We start from the raw sequence: 25,880 nt of genomic DNA, 5'->3' as shown, positions 1-25,880 counted from the left end.
GGAGTAGGTACCTAGAGCAGATGGCCCACAAGGAGAGGCTGAGAGAGCCGAGCTTGTCATGTCTGGCTGAGGAGTGGAAGGGGAGGTCCGACAGCAGCCTACAGCTGCTTGAAGGGGAGCTACAAAGACAACAGAGGCAAACTGTTCTCGGTAGTATGAAATGATATAACAAAGGGCAACAACCACAAATTGCAACTTGGAAGACTTCACTTCAACATTAGGAAAAGCCTTCTCCCCAGGAGCCACTGCAGCACTGGAGCAGCTCCCCAGGGATGTGGTGCACTTCTCCTCCTTAGAGGCCTTTGAGATGTCACCAGACAAAGCCACAACAGACGAGGTCTGGTGTTTGTGACAGCACTGTTTCAAGGGGAGTTGGACTAAGTAACCTTCAGAGGTCCCCTCCTACCAATATTTAAAGATTTTGTGATATTCTCACCCCAAATGGAACTGGATTTCCGGTGAGTGCTCACATCAAGAACCCCCCAGAGATAACTCATGGCTGACTTGTAGGATGCTGTTGTGAGTCTGCAGAGACCCCAGTTTTGAGAGGCATGAATTGTGCCCCATGTACTACAATGCAATTTAGAGGGACACATGATCTGGTTTGTTTTTTAATTCTCTCATTTTTTCCCCCATTTTCTGAGAGCAGTTGAAATAAGTCCTAATGCTTTAAGAGTTCCCTTAAAAAAATCGTGGTGGCTTTTCAGTGTTCAAGAATCTTTTGAGTAAGTCCAACCTGTCTCCCTAAGTCCCCCCAGTCCACCTGTCTTTCCCCCATCTCCCTGTGAATATATCTCTTCTGTTTTTGCAGCCTGTTTTCTTCTAGTTCATTTCCCTCTTCCAGAAGCCAGGGAGGGGTGGTCTCCCCTAACCAAACAGGAAAATGACTGTATATAAGGCATTTTCAAAGGGCTGATGATTGCCACTTGCAGCAGCTTAGCTGGATCCAGAATCCAACAATTTTCTGCCTTTACATCCTTGATGATGGTGCTTACCCCTCCCCAAGCAGAGAAAACACTGTGACCAGGATCTGAACATGGATCTTTGACTGAAGCTGTAATGTAACTTTAGACTGTTGTCATGTAGATACAACACACCACCCAAACTGTAGCCATGTTAAGCACAGTGCCATATGCTAGTGAGAGCTAAGGAAAACAAGGACCAGCCGTCTGGCTAAAATGAGTGGTTAGCATGGTAGAGACTCTAAAGCAATAAGCCAAGTGGCAACAAAAGTTGCATAGATAGGATTAGAATTGTTTATACTGCTGCCAGAAAAATGTTTTATATCCCCAGAAGGCTTGTTAGAGATGGGGGAAGTTTAATGTTGGCTGGAAATATTGTATTAATAGAGGGAAATGCATGTTCCGTAAAAGAAAATTACTGTGTTACGTGGATTTAATAAAAAGCTATTTGAAACATAAGCATACTGTAGGGTATCATGGGCAGGGCAGAAGTGACTTTGAAAGAAGTGATACTTAAGAAAACCTAGCATATGCCCTCACTTTTAAGATAGTGATTCAAAATGGAAAAACAACAGACAAGCTGAAATGCAACTTTTCATGTAGAAAAATATCTTTTCTTCCATGTAAGAGGCAGACATGGAAGCTCCTGAAATATGTTACTGGTGGAGCAGGTTATGCCACATGAGGGGGAGGAAGAAAGGAGTCATTTCATAGTTTGAAACCCAAAAGTCTACACTGGGAATGCTTTCTCAGAACTCCAAAAATCTGTCCCACAACCCATGCTGATGGGCTATGTGACTGGGGAACACAGAGTTTATGCTTCAAATAAACCCCAGATGCTCAACACATTGCATTTAAAGAAACAGTATGGAACAAGAAAAATGTCACCAGAATGTAGGCAGCAGGTGGTGGCTACATAGAGACCAAGAACAGGAAAGCACAGCATTTCTTTTTTGAGCTAGAAAAGTAGCCACACTGTTTTTAGGGTGAAATATTTGAAACATCACAATTAAGCATCTGCTGTAGAAGAGAAGCAAGCCTAAGAAGAAGAGAAATAATTTAAAAAAAAATAGTTGGAAAAAAGAAAAAAAAAACCCTATTACTTGTACTAAATCAACCAGGTTTCCTCAAAAATAAGAGCTTTTTCTTTAGGACAACTGAAGTGACTCGTTTTGTCTTGCGCATGGAAAATACCCTGGCAACTGCAAAGACTCTGGTACAAAGGCCCACCTTCAGAGGCAAGATGAAGGAGTGGATTTGAATCCCTGAAAGGGGAAAAGAGAAGCAAGCATAGCCTTCCAGCTTCCTGGCCACAGGAACTAATTGCTCAAACAATAACAAAAAGGCAGAGAGCATCACTCGTCCCACGTCTGTATCCCAAGGGCTAGGAGGAACAAGTCCTGATAAGTTAAACATGCTCCAGCCATGCAGTCCCAAGTGAGTGAAGACTTTTATTTGTTCACAGGGACTCAGGCCCAAAAAACCCAGAGAGAGGTGAGAGTTCGGACATAGCCTTTACTAATTAATAGCTCTAGATAACTCCTCAATCAGCCCATGAATTTTGTCCAAACCAGCCCTCAGAGATGTCAGGCTCTCTTTACATAGGGACCCTTCACTTCTAACTCCATGAATCAACCTGCTGGAGAGAAGAGAAAGATCCTCTGGCACTGCAACACCTGCACCGAGGGTACTTCTTGGGACATCTCGTTCCATATGCCAGTGGGCCATGCTCAGAGGGAACAGAGACAACGTGGCACAAGCACCCGCAGGAGATCCCCAGTGGAGCCTGCTGAGCTAGTAGTACGACCTCTCAGAGAAGGATCAAGCATGGCTGAAATGGTAAAACATTCAAGGGTAAAACAGAAGAACCCTTGTAATGGTTGGAGCAACGAAGGTAGTGTATCGCTCATTAGTACTCACTGGTATATATTGAGAGCTCAGGTAGCCACCATCCCACAGCCACAGAGTAAGCTGGTAATTGGACATGGAAGAGCAGAAAGTAGAAATGAATGAAGTTCTCTTTCTTCAGAGCCTGCTGAAATCTGCATCTGCACTGCCAGAAATTAAAATGAGAAAGACAGTGTCAGCTGTCTGGAAGTGGATCCAGTTTCAGCCAGCACTTCTAATCCCAGCTTGGCTAAAAACTGATTTCCCAGCAAAATAGCCATTGCCAGCAGCAGGCAGAGTGCGGGCACTGGCCCCAGGGAGGCACATGCTGCGCAGGATGCGGGAACGCTGCCAGGGAAGGTGCTGGAGCCGAAGGCAATATAAAAAGGAGCCAAACAGAGTCTTTGAAACATCCTTCTTTCCAAAGCCAGTGCAGGTCTTCTCAGGGCAGGCTCAGGTCACTGTCCTTGGTGTTCAACAGGAAAACTAGACCATGAGGCAGAGGCAGTAAAAAGCCAAGCGCTGTTGTGGGAAGGAGCTAGGTTACTGCTGGCAGCTGGGAGCAAAGGAGCTTTGTAAGGAAGTAAACCCAAAATACAATTTCAAACTGTCAGGAAGAATTCAGGGAGAAGGGGAAGTAGAAGCAAGGAAGCTAGGAAGTGACTAGCAAGGTCCCAGGCACACATTTTCACTTCAATTCCAGGAGAAAAGCAGAAATGTGCTCCTAAGGGCACATTCAGACCTAGAAGTTACATTATGGTCTACCTATATTGTAGCCAGCAGTAAACAACTGCAATCCATCTAAATTATTTTTCAGTAGTCACTGTGTCCAGCACATACTTCTCTAGGGAATCAGCACGCAGTTAAGGGCAGAATGTGCAGAAGCGTGTGCAAGGTAAGAAGTAGCAAACAGTAGTGCAGCATTCAATCTTAAGAAGTTTTTTTCAAAAAACTTGAAATTGAGCTTGAAAGTGCTGCACTCCAGGACCCTGCCCTTAGTAGGAATAGCAGGGTCTCTGTGGGTGGTGTCAGAGACATCCTGACTTTGAAGGACAACTGTGCTGCTAAGCAAGTTTGTTCTGGCACCCAGCTGCTGAACCTTAACTTAAAATAGCTGGTGCACACTGTTAGGCCATACCCCTCTGCATAACTAGGCTTTCCTCTGTGGGGAAAGAGTAGAAAACAAAATCATGGCAGGGCTTTTACATTCTCAGGCTTGATCATTGCTTATAACTATATTCTTTATAACATCACTAGTTAAGTAAGCTAACTAAAGCGGAGAATGGCACAGGGCAAACACATTTCTGGACAGTGAAAGGAAAGGTGGTACTCAGGTGGGACACTCAGGAGGGAAGGCATGGCAAGGATGCTGGAAAATGAGTTAAATCTTTCATTCCAGCAGGCACAATATTCGTATTTCCTCAGGAAAAAATGCCAAGGGGATCTAAAAGCTCTTCCATAGTTCTGACATTCAGGAAGGGTCTGAGACTAAAAAACAGCAGTGGTATTCATCTTTGACCACAAAAGGACAAAGCTGTCCTGGCTTTGGTGGGATTTATTTCACTCTTCTTAAAGGGATGACCATCACTATACCCACACGGGGCTTTTTTGGTGGGGAATGAGGAAGAGCACAAGCTATTGCCGGACAAGGAGTAAAGCAAAGAATGCTTTGAAGGGTATCTTTTTAACGTTTTTTGCATTATTCTGCTGGCTGGACTGCAACACAAAGCATCTGTTTCTAGCTACAGAACTGCTCATGGAAAATACCCTGGAGAATGCAAAAACTCCCTTTCCCCCTCCCCAAGGCCTCACCCCAAAACCGCACAAGTGCTGGCTTGCAGGCAACCACTGCTCAGGGAGTTTTGACTGTAATCATTGGCAATAGATTTATAAGTGGAGTCCAATTATGGCCTCAAATTTATTATTTATGATTATAATGGAGTGATTTATAATGTAAACAAAAGACCTACTGTGTCACAAAACTTGTATTCCTGTTTGTTTCCCCTTTGCTATTTTTTGTTCCTTCACTTTTGGGGGTTTGGGGTTTTGTTTTTTTCTTGCTTTTTTGCCAGAGAAGCTGTTTCCTCGTAGCTCCACAGTGTAAGGCAAGAGGGAAAAGGCAGGCCAATAGGAAGCAGTGACTCGTTTTGACTTGCGCACTTAATTCTATTAAATTTATGAGCTGTGGGCAGACAGTGGCTGCAACACATTCAAGTTTCCTTAGGAAGTAACACAAACTTTTTTACTAACACAAATTTTCAGTGCCTGAAAATTCTGAAATCTGAGTAACAAACTGTCACAGAGTATAGCCCAGCATCTGTATTGGCGTAGCACCTGCTGTATAACTGATGAACCTCAGTTTCTGTTTATACTCAGTGCTTTTATTACATAAAGAAGACTAAAGTATGAAAACACCAGTGAAATCAGAAAAGCTGATGACAATGGATTGCTTGCTTTGAAGGTGTGCACTCTGTATCACACAGTGTAACACCATCTCTGTATCCACTTACCTTCTCTGAACTGGTGAGAAACCTTAAAAGAAAAAGAACAAAGTACAAAGAAACAAGACCTTGGAAGAAAAGAAGAGCTCCTGCTATGAATAAAGGATGCCAGATGGGAAAATCACCACACAAAAATGCAGTGTGAATCACTACAATAGGAATTATGGCTCTTTCTGTATACTCAGACATATATACTCAGTATATACTGTATACTCAGAAGGCAGATATTGTGCAGACACTGTGTATCAGAACCATGGCATATATTATATCTACCATAAATAGATATTTAATCTCAGCTCACTTGGAACATCTGGCTATAAAAATATCCCTGCAAAAAGACTGATTAGCTCTCTGGATCTTACTACTGACGATGGTGAAAAGGCAGATAAACCTTAAATTCGATTCATGTCATGAGGACTCCAGCATTAATATCTTTCCACTCCAAATATGCTTGGCACAGAATGCTGCAGATGTAAAAGTCTACTTGGGTTTGAGGGGCAACTTTACAAGTTCATGGACCAGAAACACATCAAGAGCTATTAAATACAAAGGCACTCCTTTTTGGCTCAGACACAAATTGTTGGAGGATAGAAAAGCATCATTTCACATTTGCTTCAGTCTTACACCATTCCCAGGCTTCCAATGTCAGCAATTGTAGGGCAGAGTTTGCTGAGCTAGATGAACCTCTGTTCTGACTCACTTGGTTGCTCTTATGTTCCTGAGATACATTTATAGCAAGTCTGATCAATATGGCTATTTGTTAAGATTCTTACACCGGTCATTGCTTTTCTTGTCTTTTCAGTTGCACATCTTCTGGAAATAAAAGAGCATTCACCCAGTGGAAAACACACTGACCAAGCTAACATGGAGTTCTTGCTTCAGGTTGCACAAAGTCAAGGGAATTATTGAAAAGAGAAAGAAAAAAAGAGAGGTGTGACAAATGCACTGGCTGCTATCCCACCTCAGAGGATTTCCTGTGTTACCCTTCCTCCCTCATTCACCATCAGCAGCCACTGGCTATTAAACAGAGCCAGGATCCAAGGAACAAACATGATTTAGTACATCGCAGAGGCTAACATCAGCAGCAGATGTCAAATAAATGCTGTCAGTCTCCTCAGCTGCTGTCGCACAATGTATGGAGGGATCCCCCCTCATTTTGCTCCCTGATTCTGGGCCTGAACTGCTGTGCTCATCTCCCCATTGACCATGCGTGCCTGGGGACCCTCCAGTTGCTTGTGGGCCTCCCCTGCATGGCTCCCAGCAAGCCATCCTCCCTGCCATCCTCCTTCAGAGAACTTCTACTCGTGTCTAGCCCAGATCTCCCCATCTTGTAATTTTAGTTCATGTTTTGTCCTATCTAAGAAGGCAGTTTTCCCTCCCGCTTCTGTTTTTCGCTTATTGGTAAATTGTTCCCATGCCTCCTCTAAGATTTTCCTTCCCTGAAAGAGCATATCAGGTCTTATCTACAGAGTAGTTTGCAGGAGGGTAGCTATCAAGTCTGTTTTAATAATTTTGACTGAGCCAATGAGAGTTCATGAGCAGACAATCAAGTACCATAAAACTATGCTTTGTTTAAACCACTTGCTTTGGCTTTGTTTAAACCACTTTTTTCTTCAACAGATTAAAACAAATCAAAATAAGCTACTCGACTCCTATTAGCCTACACCTACATTGGCCTATCTAGCTACACCAGCTAAGAAATGATATACAATGTTAATTAATGCATGGCATTTTGCATGTCAAGTAGGCCTTTGCTGCTGGACCTTGGGGACGCTTTGCTCAGCACCATGAAATTGCTGCTGCTCTAGAAGTGAATTACTTTTTGAGAGGAGAGATGGAGGTGATGTACTGCTAGGCCCTGTGGGCTGTCAGAGTGACAGCAAGCCCCTCTCCTGTCTTTGGGGAGCAAAACCCAGCAGTGTTGACACAGCACCAGTGAGTTCACATTCAAGCCTTAGAGGAGGTAAAGAGCCATCTCTTTCCTGGAAAGGCTGCCTGGAGTAACAGGAAGCCTTAAAGGCATCCAGGCCCAGTGTGGGATGAGCACTTTGTTCCACTGCAGTAAGAAGAGCAAACTTAAGCTTGGAGTTTGGACTGTTTTGGAATACAAGTATAAATAGGAATTATACCCAACACATACTTTGTACCTTGCAGTGACAAAAAGTGCTTGAAATTGTTCTTTCCATTTGTCTGTCCCTGGTTCCAACATAATGATTCAACCTTGCACACAATTCAGAGCTTTTACCTTGCAGGGGTTATTTTATATCCACATGCTTGCAGAGATGAGAAAGTCTTTTGGCCACAAGGCCATACTCAGGGTTTAAATCAAAATCGTATGGATAATATATTACAAAGAACCATACTGGGAATTTTGAACCTTCAAGTAAGACAGTATTTAGAGCAGCTGGCTTCTATTAAAGGAGAGTGCAGCAGAAGTTGGTAAAGGCTCATGGTATCCCAAACAAAGCTCTAAACTGAAGACAACACCTTCCACAATCCCTGTTTGATGTTAACCAGCTTCCTAATGCTACAAGTAATATATACCCCAAGGTCAATGCAATCAGCTTTCCTGGGTCAATCTCATTCATTCTGCCCTTGTGCTTGAGAAAGGAAAGCATTAAAAACCTTCTGGGCTGACCCTGAAGAGCCAGGTTGTGCCAGTCCACATGATTAAAAAAGAGAAAGTGGAGTAGCAGCACGGTTTTTATTGGCACTGCTTTGTGTAACTCACTCCTCAGTATTTGCGGCTCCAGAGCAATAGCACAGCAATTGCAGACAGGCTGCTGTGGAAGCGTTTTGTGATCCCAAGGCAAAAGCACCAACAAGGGCCAGTGGTTTTACCCATCGACTGTGCCTCTCCATCCATGCCCTTGTCACCCGCTGGTGGGACTGCCTTGCCCTTCCCAGGGCACGCAGTTTTGGGGCAGCCAGCAACCGAAGCTGAAGGAGGTTGAGCTCAACCACTGGGCAAGCCGTGTCGCTGCCCCGGGGCACAGGAGATTTGCTCGCAGAGCCACACTGGCTGCCCATCGGGGCTCCAGCACTGCCTGGGAGTTTGGGAGGTGCCACTTGGGGCCCTCAGTGTTTCTCTCCACTTCAACATACAAAGCGAAATGTATGGGAGCAGCTCCTCAGTACGAATGGTGAAGTTACAATGGTTTTGGCCTTGGCACAGAGTCCTTCTGAGGCTGTTAACTCTGCTTTCCGACGGGTGCTGTTTTCCTGTCCCACACAGGGGGTGCGCCCACTGTGCACGTGGCAGCTCTCAGGACGTCATCCAGCTGCTCCAAGGGCTTTGGGGGCTACCACCCCCAGTTCCTGCAGCAAAGTTAGACTGGCAGGGCTGGGGCGGCGCAAGGGCCCGTGGCTGTGCAAGGGCCACCTCCTTTGCCAGGCAATGGGGCCGCAGGTGATGCCGGCCTTTCTCAGACACGAGCGTGGAGCCCGTGGCAGAGCAGAGCAGCGGTGATGCAGAGTGCTGCGCAGGGACCCTGCCTGCCATCGGAGCGGGCCAAGCAGAGAGGGGGTGCTCGCTGAGCGGGCCAGGCCCCTCTCCTCAGGCAGGGTTTCCAGGAGGAGCAGGGGCCCTGGCCTGCCGCTCCCGCCAAGACTGTTGTTTTCTCTTCAGGCTGCTCTTGGCTGCCTGTGCTTTCCACATCTTTGCAGCTGTGCTTTCCACATCTGAAGGGACATTTTGGAGAAGAGCGAAATTAGTAAAAATGAATATAATTGAACACATTTTGTTTCACCAGAGAGACTGTTTGTGGTTTGCAAATAGACATGAAATGCTATAAAATATTTTATAACAGTACCCTATAGAGATGACTTGTCTGTAAAACATGAAATAAAACTGGCAGGAAATCACCACATTGATTTAATAAAGAATAACATTAACTGACACCAAAAAAAAAAAACCTAGTTAAGAAATAGAAAACTTTACAACCTCAGTTATTTGAAAAATATAGGGGTAGCCTAACTATAAAATTGAAAGGGATCACTAGGGTAATTTGCATTATTTGTTTCACTGTTATTCAGTATGAAGCCATAAATCCATTGAGTTGGAATTTCTTTGACTGTATTATTGTCCTGACTGATCCTGCTCAGAAAAATTAAGAGATGAACTGGCATTTTAAAAACACAGAATGGTTTGCAGTTCTCATTTAGAAATATTTTTAGCTGTGCTAACCAAGGCTTCAGAGTTTATGAAGCATATATCATTTCACTGTATAATCACACACACATTTTTGACATACTCTATGGATCAAATCAGGCAACTAGAGGTATTGCCTGGGTCTAACCTAGGCTTTGCAAGCATATGAACAATTGTATTCCTAATCCTGTCTGTCTTTTAACTGAGATTTTGCAAGAACATCTGTGCACAGGAAAGGGGAAACAAGTACTAGGATGCTAACCTAGAAGACAATCATTTATTCACAGCTGTATTTTTGTACTGGTGTGCTCCACAGGAACCCTGATAATGAACTAGGACTCCAGCATGGCTGGCACTGTACAGATGTGAAAAAAATGCAAGGCTTGGAAACAGTCTCCTCGGTATACTGTGCTGAGTGTCTGAAATAGATGAATGAAAAGGAAAGCAAAACCAGCCAAAGATGGTTTTAACTATTTTTAACTGTTGTAGCCTTCTGGGCAATAGCTTTTAAGAGTGGTCTTGAAGCACCTTTAACCACAACCAATGAAAAGTCATTGGCCACCTGAGTCCTGGCTTAACTCTTTGTGCCATGGGACCCAAAGGAGCAACACATGGTCTCTGTTGTTCTGCATGTTGCAAACAACTTTCTGAAAAATCACAGGGTATGCAAATGGCTGGTGAGGTGGGATCAATCTTAATTCACACAGAGAGGTGAATATGACTACTGAGATGGTAAGCAAACTCTTGTGATGTTGCAACTGTTATTATTTTACCTGCAATAACAGTCCCAACTCCTGAGTCCTTGAGATGGGAATCTTTGCTACCAGATCATCTTGATATGACTCTCAGCAAAAGCCTCAGCATAACCTTATCTAAGGCATTACATGATCCCACAGCTGTGCTGAAAAGGCCTATCCCATTACTGGATGGGTCCTGCCTTCATTCCTCTCTATTCTCCTCACTGTCTGAAGTGCCCCTGTTTTATCATGTCTCCTCTAATAGCACAGTTGTTAATCATTTGTTCACTTTTAGATGTACCACTCCCCTGAGCAGGTCAGTAATTTCTCCATCTCTTTCTAAAAGTGAGTACAGCATATTTTTGGGGGGTGTCACAGATGCTTCCAGCAGCCTCCTTACAGGCAGACTCAGTACTTGAAAGACACTTTATGTGCAACAGTAAATACAACTACTGTAATCTTTTTTCCTAGCATCTAAACAATCACAGAAAAAGGGAAAGGTCTTTTTTTGTTGGTGCATGTTTTAATGGTGCCTAGTACAATGGGTCATGGCAAGTAACTAAGGTTCCTAAGTAAAATAATATAAATAAATGAATTAATAGAACTAAGTAATTATAACGAATGGAATAAATGTATAAGAGCAAATGATTCAACATTCCCCCTTAAATTCTAAAATGGTGTGTCATTGTTCTAAAAAGAGGAGACTCCAAATGCCAGCATATAAAGATGTAACATGCTTTTTCCCTTAGGCTAAACTAAAGAAAAATTCACTGGACTTTCCTGGAGTTAACAGCAAACAGGTCACATTTATCATCCTGCCACTTATGTTCCAGAACTAGCAATTTAATTGTTCCTAAATGGGTATATTTAATTCTTCTGAAACTGCAGAAGGATTGAGGTTTATATACAATCTTATCTGCTAGAAGTGACTAATATTAGAATAACACAGCACTATGATGTTGGCATTCTGGAAAACTAGTGAGACCCCAGTTCCAAACTGTAATGCTTAAATGCTGCTGGTAATTTCAGCTGTGTTCGTTTTATTACTGTTTTATGCATATAGGTCTCGGATAAGTTACGCACCAAGGAAAAATTACTCAACAAATTCTCCACTAGTCTTCTGAGTTGTTTTTTCCCCTGCCTGGACCAAAATTTCTTTAGAAAAAGATGATTATTTTCTCCCCACAGCTATAAATTCCTCAGCCAGCTCCTCTGTTACAATGCAGTCTGCTGGGCAAATTCCAGAATTATTTCTGAAGTTTTCTCAGACTTCCATATAAGTCCAAAAATTCCACAGTCCTGCTCTGTGGCAGAATGACAGCCAACCCTTACTGCTTGGTATACGTGTTTGAAACACCCAGCTCCACTGATGCTGAGATGTCAATTACACCAATCAGTAAATTAAGGACATAAAATGCACACAGGACTTTGGGCAAGTGCTGTCACAATAACTACATCCATCTCTCCAGCAACCGCAGTATTTTGTTGCAAACCAACCTCCCCCAGAAACAATGGGAACAGGAAGTATTCAAGCCATCCCCACATGTTCTAGCATAAATCATCTCCAAAGAAAAGGGTGCTGTGGGGCAAGAAAGCAGGAAAAAAAAACCAAACAGTATCTGCGCAAAAATACATAAAGGGTACCAAACAAAACAACACTCCTCCATTGAGGGCAAAGAAATTACTCCCAGGCTCAAAGCATGTCCTGAAGTGCTTTGCAAAAACAGATGCACCATCCTCAGTACAATGGTGTTCATGTTGAGGGCTTCCTCCTGATACCTGGTGTCACAGATGTAGTGTGGTTCACACACGTGCCACAGAGGCACAGAGGGGCAAAGGAAGCATTTGTTCATGGTCTGTGCATCTGTGTCCCCTGCTAAAACAGCAAAGACAAATTAGCCAACAATAACAGTCATTGTTTTGTTGCCATCTCAGTAGACGTTCTAATAGAGCAAATAGGAAAAAGAAAGCTCACCAGAGAAGGGAAAGGTCAGAAGGCTAATAAAATAAACGCAGCTATTGTGTGTTCACTTGGCAATTCATAAGGGAGGGTGATTTTCTTTTCTTCTTTTTTTAGTAGTGAGAAAGTCCACTGACAAATCCAAAATTAAATTTCAGCTTTTCACATAAGGCTTGTTATTGAAAAACACGTGATTGCAGAGTTGAGAGATTTACACAGGCTACAGATTTAGGCTTACATGTGCTAGTCTTCCCCTTAATATCATTTCTGTTTTTTGAGTTTTCCTTCCAAACAGTTCTGGCTATCAAAAAGAATCAGTGCAGTCCATGACAAAACGTTGGTCAGAAAGGCAATTTTACACTGAGAACACTATATAGTTCTTATGGGCTATAGCCGGCCAGACGCTGCCCTTATTTAGTGTTTCCAGTTAGGTGACTCACTATTTTTAATCTTTAAGCTCGTAAGTGTTCCTTTGCTTATAGTCAAACACTTGCTGAAATGTTTGGCTGGATTGGGGCTTTGAGTTCTGATTTAGCAGAACACTTGATACATGGTTTATTTCTGACCATACTCCTCTCCAGCACAATATCTACACCATGGCTTTGCTGGAATCAGGAACCCCATTGCTCTTTATCTAAGAGTATGCATATACCTGTATACACATACAACTATCCTACGTATCTAAGAGTCACTTGGTACAAGCAGGGCTGGAATTTGATTCTCTTACAGTAGAAAAACAACCACAGTGCTAGAAAACATGCCCCCATAGATAAGGAATTTTAATGGCACTGCCTTCGCTAGGAAGGATGCGCCTGCTATCCTGCAAGGGTCAAGACTCTCAAGCGGTAATGGCAGCCTGGGGCTATGGAAGTGTGGGCACCTCAGGAGGATCTAAGTACCCAAGGTACCTGCTCTGCAACCAACCAGGGCAAATAACTTGGGCAACATGTTCGCCTGGGCTACCAGACCTTGGCTCTCTTCGTAGTCAGTGGAGACAAATAGTCCTCACTCTGAAGTGAAGCAGCTGCTGTAGGGTATCTGAATACAGGCCATGATACAAGGAACAACCAAATACCACCATGATAGAAGCTGGGGGAGAAAGCAGCTTGAAAGGCTGCAAAGTTGTATGGCCACACTTAACAGTGCAGGATTGTTCCCAAGAAATAACAAGAAAAAGTCACCTGTTGCTAATAACATTTTCTTAGTTTTGCAGGAAAATACTCAGACTAGATCCCTGCATTTTTATAATAACCAGCACACTTCCCATTGATGGAATCCTATACAAATGTCAGCTGGAACAGTAGCATCTGTAATTGGCCTAAGAGCCTACAGAAAAGGCCTAGTTTAAAATGCATGAGAAGAGCTGCATCCAGGTTTCTTGAACAGCAGGTTGATGGAAGTAAACAACTCCAATGCTCTGTGGTGGAAAGAGGACAGCGTTTTGATGGGATATACTTCCCTTTGGAGGCTCCAAAGGGAAACCAGTACCTGAATTACTCTTCATATTAGAAAAGAAGGTTTTTCCTTTTTTTTTTTCCTTTGGGGCGGGGGAAGGGGTGGGGGGGTGTTCCCTAGACAGTATACGTTCCTTGTTTTAAAAACTCCACCTTGGGGCCTTTCACTTCATCCTTTGCTGAAGTTATGCTACAATCACAAAAAACTCTTTTTGTGCTCCATCTAGTATGTTACATATCTATTAGTATATGCTTTGTATGTAGTAATATATCCTGCCTCGATTTCTCTTAACTTTATTTCATTCCTCTAAAAAAAACCAGCTTGAGATTCTGCAAAGAGCTAATGGGATGTTGTGGTAAGTAAGCAGGGGAGTATTAAGTGACAGCAGAGGATGTTTTTACTCTCTGCGCACAGGACTTGTGAAGTCAGTACAAGCAGGGCCTTAAGTACCAGGCTGAGGATCACATGCATAAAGGCATGTTGGAAAACTGGAGCAGGTTCATGGCAGGTTTAGCTAAAAGAAAAATCTCATCTTTGGTTGGTGTTCATGTCCATGCAACCAGACCATACAGGATATGCTATCAGGCAGCTCAGTTAAATAAAGCAAAGCATGAGAGGATGAACCGGCTTATGAACACCTTAATTCAGTTTTTACTCTACAGAAAAACCCACTACTACAGCTTGTCTTCTTGGCAACCTGATTCTCCTGCTCACATTAGTACTACAGCTCCTTAGGTTTTCCATGAGAGTTTCATGGGAGCATGTCAAGTGTCTGTCTGAAAACAAGGCTGACCTTCTCTTCCAAGCTTCTTATTCTACGGAAAAAAAGAAATTACATTACATCAGTTCAGTTTGTTTTGTGGATTAGTCATTGCTGTTTACAGATCAGAGATCATCTCAGCTTTTTCAGGATGTCTTATATTATTTGGGAAAGAAAAACTAGTTTTTCCATATGCTTCAATGCAGAGGCTCAGAATAGCCACATGCATTCTATTAATTTATGTGGAAGACAGGATTACACAAACTGATAAGAGGGAGACAAGGATTTGATCCAAGTCCTCAACTTCTGCAGGATCCCTATCCAAGAAGAAAGGTAAAAAGTTTAAAGCAAAATGTGGGAATTGAAAAAGGAAAAGAAAATATACAAAATTCACGGATTTTAAAACACAGAGAGCCACTGGGACCACCCATTTCATATGAACTCCTGCATAATCCAGGCATAATCCTGCATAATATGGTTGATTTCATCCAAACAAAGAGGTGGTTAGTTTCTCTACAACTGTAATTACAGGTATATTCAGAATAAGAGTATTAACTTGTATGCCAATATAGCAGTATTTTACCAGCATCACTCAACAGCACATTCACCTTTTGGGAATACATTCATATACCCCTTTGTAGACACTGGATGTGAATTATTGTCCGTATGTGCAAAAAATACCTCATACTTGGCCAATATATTAATTAGGCAACCTCAGAAGAATAAGGGATGCACCAGACCTCTTAATGAGAGAACACATACTGCTATTCAAACTTCCTTTAAATCAACAGCCCTCAGAGCAAGAACTGCCTCAGATTTTTCAATGAGGTCTCATTACTACAGTGATATTTATGGTTGTGCCTTAGGGAGAGCAAGCAGACAGAATAGTCCGACCTATGCAAATCAAATGGTCTCCAGGACCTACTTATAAAGAATGTTCTTTTAATATAAATTTCCATTTCATCTTATGCCAGGGGTTCAGGCTATGACCTTCTAGACACCACCACAGCCCCAGCAGTAATTGCTTGGGCAAAATTTTATGTCAAGCTAACATTAATCTGTTAAAGAAGAGCACACAGCCTATTTGCTCATAGCTGTTCTAACCCAGTGCTACTGATAAGACATTCACAGACCACTGCCATTTTGGATGGGGCCTCGAAGGTCTCTTTCAGTTCTCAGTGAAACCAGTGGGAGTGCTTCAGTCAGATCTATCACCCAGGCAGACCTGATTCATCCAGCTACTACACATATAAAACATATATAAAACTCTCACATATAAAACTCTCTGCTCTACTGTCTGCATTGTTACCTGTTTCATTCACTAGCTTTGATTGACCTGAAAGTGAAAAAAAATACAAAACATTTCTCAAGATATTCAAGTCTTCTCCGAATACATATGATGTTTTCAAAAAGCAGTAGGAACAGCAGAGTTTTTCTGGTCTCCATTGCTTTAGTCCCTTCTGAGGTATATCAATATTCTGTCTCTTAAGGAAATTAAAATTGAAATTGCCTGAAGGACTTGTGAAGAATGAAATTTTTATCTGATATTCTGAACCCTGGTCTTTCATCACTATTTACATCAATTCATCACATCACTATTCATCATCAATACTCACAGTGTTGCGAATACTGAAGAAGGAACTCATTGATAGCATCAAAAAGTTCAGTTCTCCATGACATTTATACTTCCGTTTGTTTGTGGGTATTCTCCTAGATGGCTGCCTAAATTCTGCCCAATGCTATCAACAGAGCAGCAATTAGGAAGGCTTCACTTTCCTCCTTGCAGTCATGTCCTTACTGCCATACCAAGCAAGCACCTAAGCAAACACCTAAGGCAAGACGTGTTAGGCTTTTCACTGTGACTCCTGTAGAAGCCTTGTTCTGCTGGGGACGAAGGACAAGACCAGCAGCAAGAAATACTGAGACTTGCCTTATCATTGAAACATAGTCAACTTCTTACTCCATGTCACTCCTGGCAATACATAGGTGACTGATTTAACATAAATTGGTGCTAAATGTATTTGTTGCCTTGTTCATGGTGATCTGGGATGTGAAATTGCTGTGAATCAGGAAAGGTGAATGTTTGAATTTGGACTGTCTATACATCAGACAATAAACCCCCAAACCAGTTGCCACCTTCCAAATCAAGAGGCCCAGATTTGTAAATAGCTGTTTTGACTCAATTTTCATTCCAAGAAAACATGTTACAATTTCTGCTTTCATTCCAGCACAACACAAAATTCAACTTTCTAACCTTGAAAGCTGCCCTGGAATAGCGGTGCTGTGCTCTGGCATGCTGTTTCTGCAAAGCTTTGTTGAAAGAGAGGCAGTCACTCAGCAGTGAGGAAGGGGAGGCTGGGAGAGTTGGGTTCATCAACCTATTGGAAGGGTAGAGAGAAGATGGAGCCAGGCTCTCCTCAGAGATGCACTGTGCTACAACAAGACTCAGACACAAGTTGCAACAGCGGAAATTCCTATTAAATATAAGGAATAAAATTTCACCATGAAGGTAGTCAAACCCTGGCACAGGTATGCAGTGAGGTGGGGGAATCTCCATCCTTGATTCTGGGCAACCTGATCTAGGTGGGCCTGCTTTGAACACTGGCCGGACCTCTGGTCCCTCCCAACTTATTCTGTAGTTCTGCAAAGGACAGATCACTAGAAGGGTTTATGACCAACATGATATACCAGGTCTTGACACTGCATAGCACTGCCCTCTAGTTTCATATTCCTGTGTGAGCACGACCGTCTGGGCAGTGGAGCAGGGAAGCCATGATTCAGGCTACTGGCCCTCCTGGGAGCAAGCATTTTCTTTGGTGAGAAGGAAGAACTACCTCTGGAGGACAACAGAGGGTGCACAGGTACTCTGCTGCCACTCAGTTTACTGTTAGTTATTTCTAAGTTGAGAGTGAAGGTTATTGTAGCAATAGGAAACTGTTGGGTCTAGAGCTTTGGTAGGGTCTGTCTTATATTTACCATATTTTTCTTAAAAAAATATTGTTAGCAAGGCTGAAGGATTTTGGATAATCCTTGACTGAAAGTGGAGAACTTGACAGATTAGGTCAATGGAGGCAATGGGTAGCTTGGGCAGGTGTTGGTCTGGGGAAAGCAAGTAACTTATTTATTGAATATGGGGTGTTGACTGATTCAAAATAATTTGCTAATTAGCCCAATTCACCAAATGGTTGGAGCCAGAAAGAGGACGTGGGGTTAAATTAACAGAATGAGACCATGGCAAGGGCAGATGGTTCCCCTCAAGCAGTCAGGATACCTGTCTGCAGTATTTATTGAAAGGAACTCAGAAATCAAGAGTTTCCCCTTTAGGCAAGTAGCTCAGGCACTGGGCTGGAGGTGGTCATGTCTGTCTGTCTGCCTCAGCTAATGAACATTCAGTAAGTTCACAGCTGCAGGAACCGAGAATTCCCCACCTCCCAGATGCTTTTGGTATGGCAGGTAGGGCACTTTGGTGAAAGGGGTAAGTTCAGGTCCATTTAAGCAGAGGAAGAGTTCAATGCTAGTCTCCTTCATTTTGGAGGGGCATCCTAACTGCCTACACAGTGAGCAGAGGAAAAGCTGCAGCACCAGTCTACTCCCTTCTAGTATGAATGGTGCTTTTATCCCACCCTTTTTCAGTCATCCAGAAAATAAATCAAGGGGGGAAGGCAGAAGGTCTCATTTCAGTAAGGGGGGAGGAAATTAAAACTTTTTTTTCCTGAATTGTAGTTCAGTGACTAAAAAATGAAAATCATTCATAAGCAGAGTCCAGCTAGAAATGCCTGAAGTGAAGGGCAGACAGCTTTCCTTTGTCCTGCTCTGTAACACAATCCTGGCCTTCAGTTTTGATGATGTTCATGGTGAAAGACCAGCGTTCCACCTCTACAGTACATCTGGGTAACTGCAAGAGCAGTTCCAGGCCAAGCAATAGCTTCTAGAGGTTTAGGCTTTAGTGATGAAGCATTACAAGAACCACATGCATTTACTGCCATTTTGATTAGTCTGGCTACACTTACATGTAAACAAATGCTAATGGTGGATACCTTCTGCCCTTCCCCTCTGAAATGGCCTAGCATGCTGTCAGCTTGCGTTCTGTCACAAGAGGTCAGTTCCTCTCCAGCACTGGGTCAAGAGTGGGGAATCAAAGCATAGAAACCACATGAGCAGAGATTACACAGTCTCTGGCAGCCAGATGTTGGATTGCAAGGATGAGCATAGCCAGCTGATTTTTCTGCTGTTTTTTCTCCTAAGACCCAGAAGAGGTTAATGGAACCACACATGCAGAGATAAGCTCATGATCATATCTGCATAGTCAGGTGCATACACATACTACTCCTTCAAATTTGTCATCCCTAAGGATCTAAGGATATAAGGTCCTGATCAGATTCTGCAAGAAGCTCCAAGTGAGCAACAGCCAGATTAGGACTTCTTTGTGTCATTGCCTCCATGCTGGAACTGACCCAGGGATCCAGCCCACATGATCTCTCTGCAGCTGACTCTAGTAGTAAACAAGCATGCTCCAGGTTGCAGCATATTGGGTCAGATCCTCAGGTGGCTAAGAACAGCTTTGCTCTTTTCTACCCATGCAAACTTGCCTTACAGCAAGCTGTTTGTGATTTACAGTAACAAATACAGCATGAAAAATCACTGCAGTGCTGTGACACACCATCTCCTGATGCAAAGGACTTGGTCAAAGGAAAAAGGCTTAGATGGGACAGTCCTAGATCCCATCAAAATCTAGCTCCTGGGATGCTTCACTGAGGCTACAGACACGCACCTTGTCAAATGAAGGTGACATTGGAGCTCACTGGACAGCAATCTGGGCAGGTCAGCCCAGAATCAGTAGATGCAGATGTTACTTTCAAGGACCAATTTCAGAGCTGAACACTCAGCACCAGTCCACACCTGGATATGACCCACAGTTTGTATAACAGACAGCCACATCTGGAAGTAACAAAAACATTTAGTTCCATTTAATATCATGTACTTTCTCCCATACAAAACACATCTTCGGATGTCACACACAATGTGCACTGCACAGTCCTACCACAGCTGGAGAGAATGCAATTAGAACAGCAAAGAATATTGGCAGATGGATAGTAACAACCACTTAACTGCTACAAGTTATGCTTAAGATAAAACAAAATCCAGGAACAACTCCAATTCCCAGTTAGATAATACAGCAAAGCAGTAGTTCCGGCTCTGATCTACTTTCAACTGACCTAGATCCCAGGAAAGCAAGGGAAAAACTGCCATAGGAGCTTTTGACCCTCAGACAGGCAAGTTCCAGTTCATTGTTCCCATTTTATTCAGTTATGAAAACAAGCACCAAACATTACACTTAGAGATAATACTCTTCCATCCCCAAAAAATCTAGGTGAGAGATTTAGATTTGTGATCCTTATTCTTTTGTAAGGCAAGTAAATAAGCAGAAATTCATGAGTATTTCTTCCCTGTAAACATCAGTATAACTACTGTAATCAAACTCCAGGTACTTTGAAAGAGCCTGAAATCTTAAGCAGAGGTGGGTAACCCAGATGGAAGAAAAGGGTACATCATTTCTGACATGCTTCAAATCTCAAATTACTTGGCAGCTTGGAAAATGTACTTGCAAACACTCAAAGGACCCAAGAGACCAGCTATTCTCAGCCAGAGGGAGAGGCTGGCCGTGTCTGTGAGCATCTTTTATGGAAGGAAGAAGTCAAAAACAGTCCATTGATGCATCCTCTGAAAGCTTGTATTTCCTCTCCTCCCTGCAGCCTCTTACTCAATAGAATTCTTCTCAAGGGATAGGAGTGGCTGGAAATTTCCCAGTGAAACATTTAGTCAATAGACAGATACATAAATAGACAGATAGATACATAGATAGCTTTCTTTAATGCTACTTTGGCGAGCCCAAAATGCCTTGTTTGAAACAGCCCTATTTGAATGACTTTTGGAGAAGCCTAAAGCTTAAAGCCCACTACAGCTGCTGCAACTGACAGGAAGGTCAGACTCCCCCAGAAACTGTAGGGCCTGGGGAGCCTCTGGTTTCCTGGAAATTTTGTCAAGTTTTTGATTCAGGTCAGTTTTGACAAAAGCCAAATTACAGTTTCTGTAAACTGGAAGCACTTGCTTTTAGCTACCTCAGGTCCGAATTTCTAAGGGCATAACAGAGGTTGCAGTACTGCCTGTTCCTGACAAGACCAAATACTGAATGGTACAAATAAGCCTGTCTCAGAATTGTGGGATTATCTTCAAATCATGACACTTAAATTAACAGATGTCCTTTTTCCTTGCCTTCTGGTTTCCAGACCTCTGATGCATGCATCCCACAGCTGTAATGATTTTCTTTGCAATAGAGGTGTGAAAACTTGTAACCTTTTCTTAAAAGTAAGGAAAAACTGAAATTCCTGCACAAAAGTGTCTTCCAATTCTTCCAGTGTTGCAAAACTCACTGATAAGAATACCAGAATTCCAATGCTACGTGCTTCTAGATGAGTCTATTTAGAACTACAGCTCTATTGTCAACAGTGTAAGGGACAAACCCTTAGTAGTTGTTAGGTTTTTTTTAAACCAAGTGGCATAGACATGGTTAATGTCTGCAGGCACTATGGAGGCAACAGATAGGAATGAACACAGCTACAAGGAACAAAAGCACTTCTAAGATAACTATGAAGGAGGCAGCCATCCATAAGGGACCTAGATGAAGCACTCCGTGGGTGTGGAGAGGAGCTAAGGAGGTAGGCTTGGTCATTCACCAGAAAAAGGTGGGGAAATCAAAAAAGAACTAAGGAATCGGAGTCCAGCTGAAGATAGATCTCAAATTTTCAAAGTTACCTACCTCCTCTAGCACAGCAAAACCTCCCAGAGGAGTCAGATTCTGTAAGACCCCAATCTGCAAACACCTACTGTTGCTCCAGAGTTTTATGGACACCTTTATATCAGAACTTTTGTGATTTCCTCTGCAAATTTATGTGTGACAAGAGCCTGTAACTACAGGACTGCCAGCCATTTCACATAGCCTTAATGCCAAGACTTCCCAAGTGCTGTATGTAGGAATCTGTGTTCCACAGATTCCTCCATTAGACTGGAGGGATGCTTAAAAACATTGCAGTGGAACAGGTCAGAGCACTGCTTCAGTGGTATCACAAAGGTATGTGGGAACACCAGCAGCTCTGGCAAGACTAAGATGGGACTCAGGACAGCACATTAGCTGACTCGCCTCTTGCCAGTTCGTCCACCCATCTCTTCAGGTAAGAAGATTCAGGGTTTCCACCTGCTCCCCATACAACAGAAGACTACAAAGCTGGAGTTTCTCAGGTGCAGCAACAGTCCTCTGAGGCAGCACAATAAGTAACCGTACACTTCCTCAGGTGCCTCAGGTAGCCTGCCAAGTACTCTCAGCAGTCTTGCTGGGGATATTCCCAACAAGCTTTTTTGTGGCTTAATAATAGCAATGTAACAGACTACATCCTCTATTGTTAAACCTCTAACCTCTGGGCTTGAAAGACCATTCAGGGTGCCTCTGTCATGGCCACAAAGAGCCTGATGAAGCAGCCTGGTGGGAACCCTGACAGCTTCTTCATTTAAATTAGGAGCACCCTCATCTAGCCTCTGTCTGCCTGTCTCTGGTTATAGCAAATCCTACGTTTGACTGTATATATTAAAATAAGTAAACTTTTCCACAGCAGCATTGCCTCCTCCCAACATAGTGTTTACTTACAGGTAGCTTCACAGAATCACAGAATGGTTGAGGTTGGAAGGGACCTCTGGAGATCATCTAGTCCAACCCCCCTGCTCAAGCAGGGTCACCTAGAACACATTGCACAGGATTGCGTCCAGGTGGGTTTTGAAAATCTCCAGAGAAGGAGATTCCACAACCTCTCCGGGCAACCTGTTCCAGTGCTCTGTCACCCTCACAGTGAAAAAGTTTTTTCTCATGTTCAGATGGAACTGTCTGTGTTTCAGTTTGTGCCTGTTGCCTCGCGTCCTGTCGCTCAGCACCACTGAAAAGAGTCTGGCTCCATCCTCTCGACACCCTCCCTTCAGATACTTGTACACGTTAATAAGATCTCCTCTCAGCCTTCTCTTCTCTAGGCTAAACAGGCCCAGCTCTCTCGGTCTTTCCTCATAAGAGAGATGCTCCAGTCCCCTAATCATCTTTGTAGCCCTTCGTTGGACCTGCTCCAGTAGTGCCACGTCCCTCTTGTACTGGGGAGCCCAGAACTGGATGCAGTACTCCAGATGTGGCCTCACCAGGGCTGAGTAGAGGGGGAGAATCACCTCCCTCAACCTGCTGGCAACACTCTTCCTCATGCACCCCAGGATACCTCTGATGCACCCCAGGATACCTTTCTGAGCTTACCTATGAGGATGTTATGGGAGACAGTGTCAAAAGCCTTGCTGAAGTCAAGGGAGACAACATCCACTGCTCTCCCTTCATCTACCCAGCCAGTCATTCCATCATAGAAGGCTATCAGATTGGTTAAGCATGATTTTCCCTTGGTGAAGCCATGCTGACTACTCCTGATCACCTTCTTTTCCTCCACATGCTTGGAGATGACAGAGGTTACCCTGTTTATTTAGGGTGTGGAAGCAACAGCCCAAACAGTTCCCCTCATGTGCAGTGAGAGCATGTAAACTCCTTAATCTGCCTCTCCAAAATTCAGTTCCAAAATCCTGCTGACAACAGCATAAAGCAGATACACACCTCCATCTAGTGGAAAACTCACAGCTCCGGTTGTCTGGGACAGTCATGGCTTCAGTTCTGTAGTCAAACCTACACACCTACCACGGACCCCAAAAGGATCTTTGCTTTTTAAATCAAAGGAGTAATAATGACAGGTATGATGAAATCTGAATGCATTATTTTTAATCATTAATCAGACAGCAGCTTAAGAAAAGACAGATTAAGCCTATTAATTTATAAAAACTAGTTATCTAGCTCAGGAAGTGTGGGCTAGATGAGTGGACAGTGAGGTGGACTGAGAACTGGCTGAATGGCAGAGCTCAGAGAATTGTGATCAGCGGCGCAGAGTCTAGTTGGAGGCCTGTAGCTAGCGGTGTCCCCCAGGGGTCAGGACTGGGTCCAGTCTTGTTCAACTTCTTCATCAATGACCTGGATGAAGGCACAGAGTGCACCCTCAGCAAGTTTGCTGACGATACAAAACTGGGAGGAGTGGCCGATACACCAGAGGGCTGTGCTGCCATTCAGAGGGACCTGGACAGGCTGGAGAGGTGGGCAGAGAGGAACCTCATGAAGTTCAACAGCGGGAAGTGCAGGGTCCTGCACCTGGGGAGGAATAACCCCACGCACCAGTACAGGTTGGGGGTTGACCTGCTGGAAAGCAGCTCTGCGGAAAAGGACCTGGGAGTGCTGGTGGACACCAAGTTAAGCATGAGGCAGCAATGTGCCCTTGTGGCCAAGAAGGCCAATGGTATCCTGGGCTGCATCAGGAAGAGTGTTGCCAGCAGGTCGAGGGAGGTGATCCTCCCCCTCTGCTCAGCCCTGGTGAGGCCACATCTGGAGTACTGCGTCCAGTTCTGGGCTCCCCAGTACAAGAGGGATGTGGCACTACTGGAGCAAGTCCAGCGGAGGGCCACAAAGATGATTAGGGGACTGGAGCATCTCTCTTATGAGGAAAGACCGAGAGAGCTGGGCCTGTTTAGCCTGGAGAAGAGAAGGCTGAGAGGAGATCTTATCAATGTGTACAAGTATCTGAAGGGAAGGTGTCAAGAGGATGGAGCCAGACTCTTTTCAGTAGTGCCCAGTGACAGGACGCAAAGCAACAGGCACAAACTGAAACACAGACAGTTCCATCTGAACATGAGGAAAAACTTTTTCACTGTGAGGGTGACAGAGCACTGGAACAGGTTGCCCAGAGAGGTTGTGGAATCTCCTTCTCTGGAGATTTTCAAAACCCACCTGGACGCGATCCTGTGCAATGTGTTCTAGGTGACCCTGCTTGAGCAGGGGGGTTGGACTAGATGATCTCCAGAGGTCCCTTCCAACCTCAGCGATTCTGTGGTTCTGTGATCTGCTCAATATGGGACATAACTACAAACAGCAGTCTTTTGCCTTATATTAGTTTAACAATATACTTTAGCAAAGCCAATGTAATAGGTACGTAGGACAAAATGTTAGAGAAACAGAATAGCAGCATTTTATACTGCTTTTGCTGTTCTAGAAAGGACTAAATTCCTGAATGAAAAATAAAAAGTCAGGTAAGTCTTCTATAAATAAAGAGTTATTACATCTGTATGAGCCTACCAGCTTAGTTGGAGGAAGCCTGCATTGAACAAATGAGTACTTCCCTTTTCCAAGTAGCTGAATCTACAGTTTATAGCATGTTCATTTCTTCTTGAGTCACTGCTACTGTTTTATGCAAATAGTTTGGGGTTGCTTTTTTTTTTTTTTAATTACATACTCTAGATAAAGGTGAAATAAATAATTGTGATGTGGAAAGCAGAAGCTGGGGAAAAAAAAGCATCTTTTATCTAGTCCAATTTCTGACTCTCAGTATAGGCATCTATAGATTCTTCCTGTTTCAACAGCAGGATAAAGGCGCCACCCTCCGGGCTTTCTGGGACTGGCCAATAGTATTAAGATGTACTACCCAATACAGACAGTGACAGCAAAAAGACTTCAATAGCTTGGTTTGGGTGATCTTAAATTACTTTAATCTTTTCTAATTCAGAACAAAAGACATATGCTTTGCATCTGGCATTAGCCTTTAAGTGTCTTTTTACAAGTCAGAAAAAATAAAAATGTTTACTCACATTTTACAGCAGAATGTTGCCTTCTGAGATCTGAGTGGATGCATTTCTGAAAAGTTCAGCCACTAGAATTCTTTTGTAGCCTGCAAACCAATGACTCTAATTAGACACAGCAGCTTTGCTTCCCATTAAATATTTTTATGGGATCACCCAGATGCACTTTCTTCTGATTCATAATACATAAGCATTTTCAGGAGGATTTGGGTTGGATACTGCACTTATTTTTCCATTTAAAAATGATACCAAGTTCTTATTTTAACATAAAGTGACACTACACCTACACACAATTTAGCTGCATATACACATGAAGCATCTTTACAAGCGACACATTTAAACAAGGACTGACAAAAACTAGGCTCAAGGGGACTGTTGGGATGCAATTCTTCTGCATCGGCTGTTTGGCCCAGGAGACTTTTAGCTTCAGTGCTTATTGAATCAAACCCATTGTCCCTGTCCAGTAGTTCAAGTCCTCAAGTACTTTCATGCTCAGTGCTGTGACATACCTTGCACAGTTCAGGTTGGAGACAACTTTCCCTTCCATTTTCCACACAGAGCTACTGTTTTCACTATTAGGATCAGGAAGCTCTAGATGGAAAAAAATGCATTAGTAGTTTATTTTTTGAATAATATGTCTTAGACTTGTACATTCAGACAGGTCATTTGAGATTGGCTGTGATTATTTACCTTACCTCACCTCAGCTCACACAGGGATACAC

The 25,880-nt window shown here is 43.3% G+C and overlaps 1 long non-coding RNA gene across 1 annotated transcript; it reads right to left on the bottom strand.

Annotated features, from left to right (window-relative positions):
- Positions 1 to 7,668: 7,668 nt before the first annotated feature.
- LOC136991672 (uncharacterized) lies at positions 7,669 to 25,243 on the bottom strand. The gene is made up of 4 exons (XR_010883884.1): positions 25,168 to 25,243; positions 19,184 to 19,350; positions 16,667 to 16,790; positions 7,669 to 9,031 (listed from the first exon to the last, which is right to left on the bottom strand). It is a non-coding gene; the product is annotated as an uncharacterized lncRNA (long non-coding RNA).
- Positions 25,244 to 25,880: the final 637 nt, after the last annotated feature.

Source organism: Apteryx mantelli, chromosome 3 (assembly GCF_036417845.1).
Source record: "Apteryx mantelli isolate bAptMan1 chromosome 3, bAptMan1.hap1, whole genome shotgun sequence".
Classification (NCBI taxonomy): Eukaryota; Metazoa; Chordata; class Aves; order Apterygiformes; family Apterygidae; genus Apteryx; species Apteryx mantelli.
The sequence above is the reverse complement of the archived record's forward strand: the minus strand, read 5'-3'. Positions and strand labels throughout refer to the sequence as shown.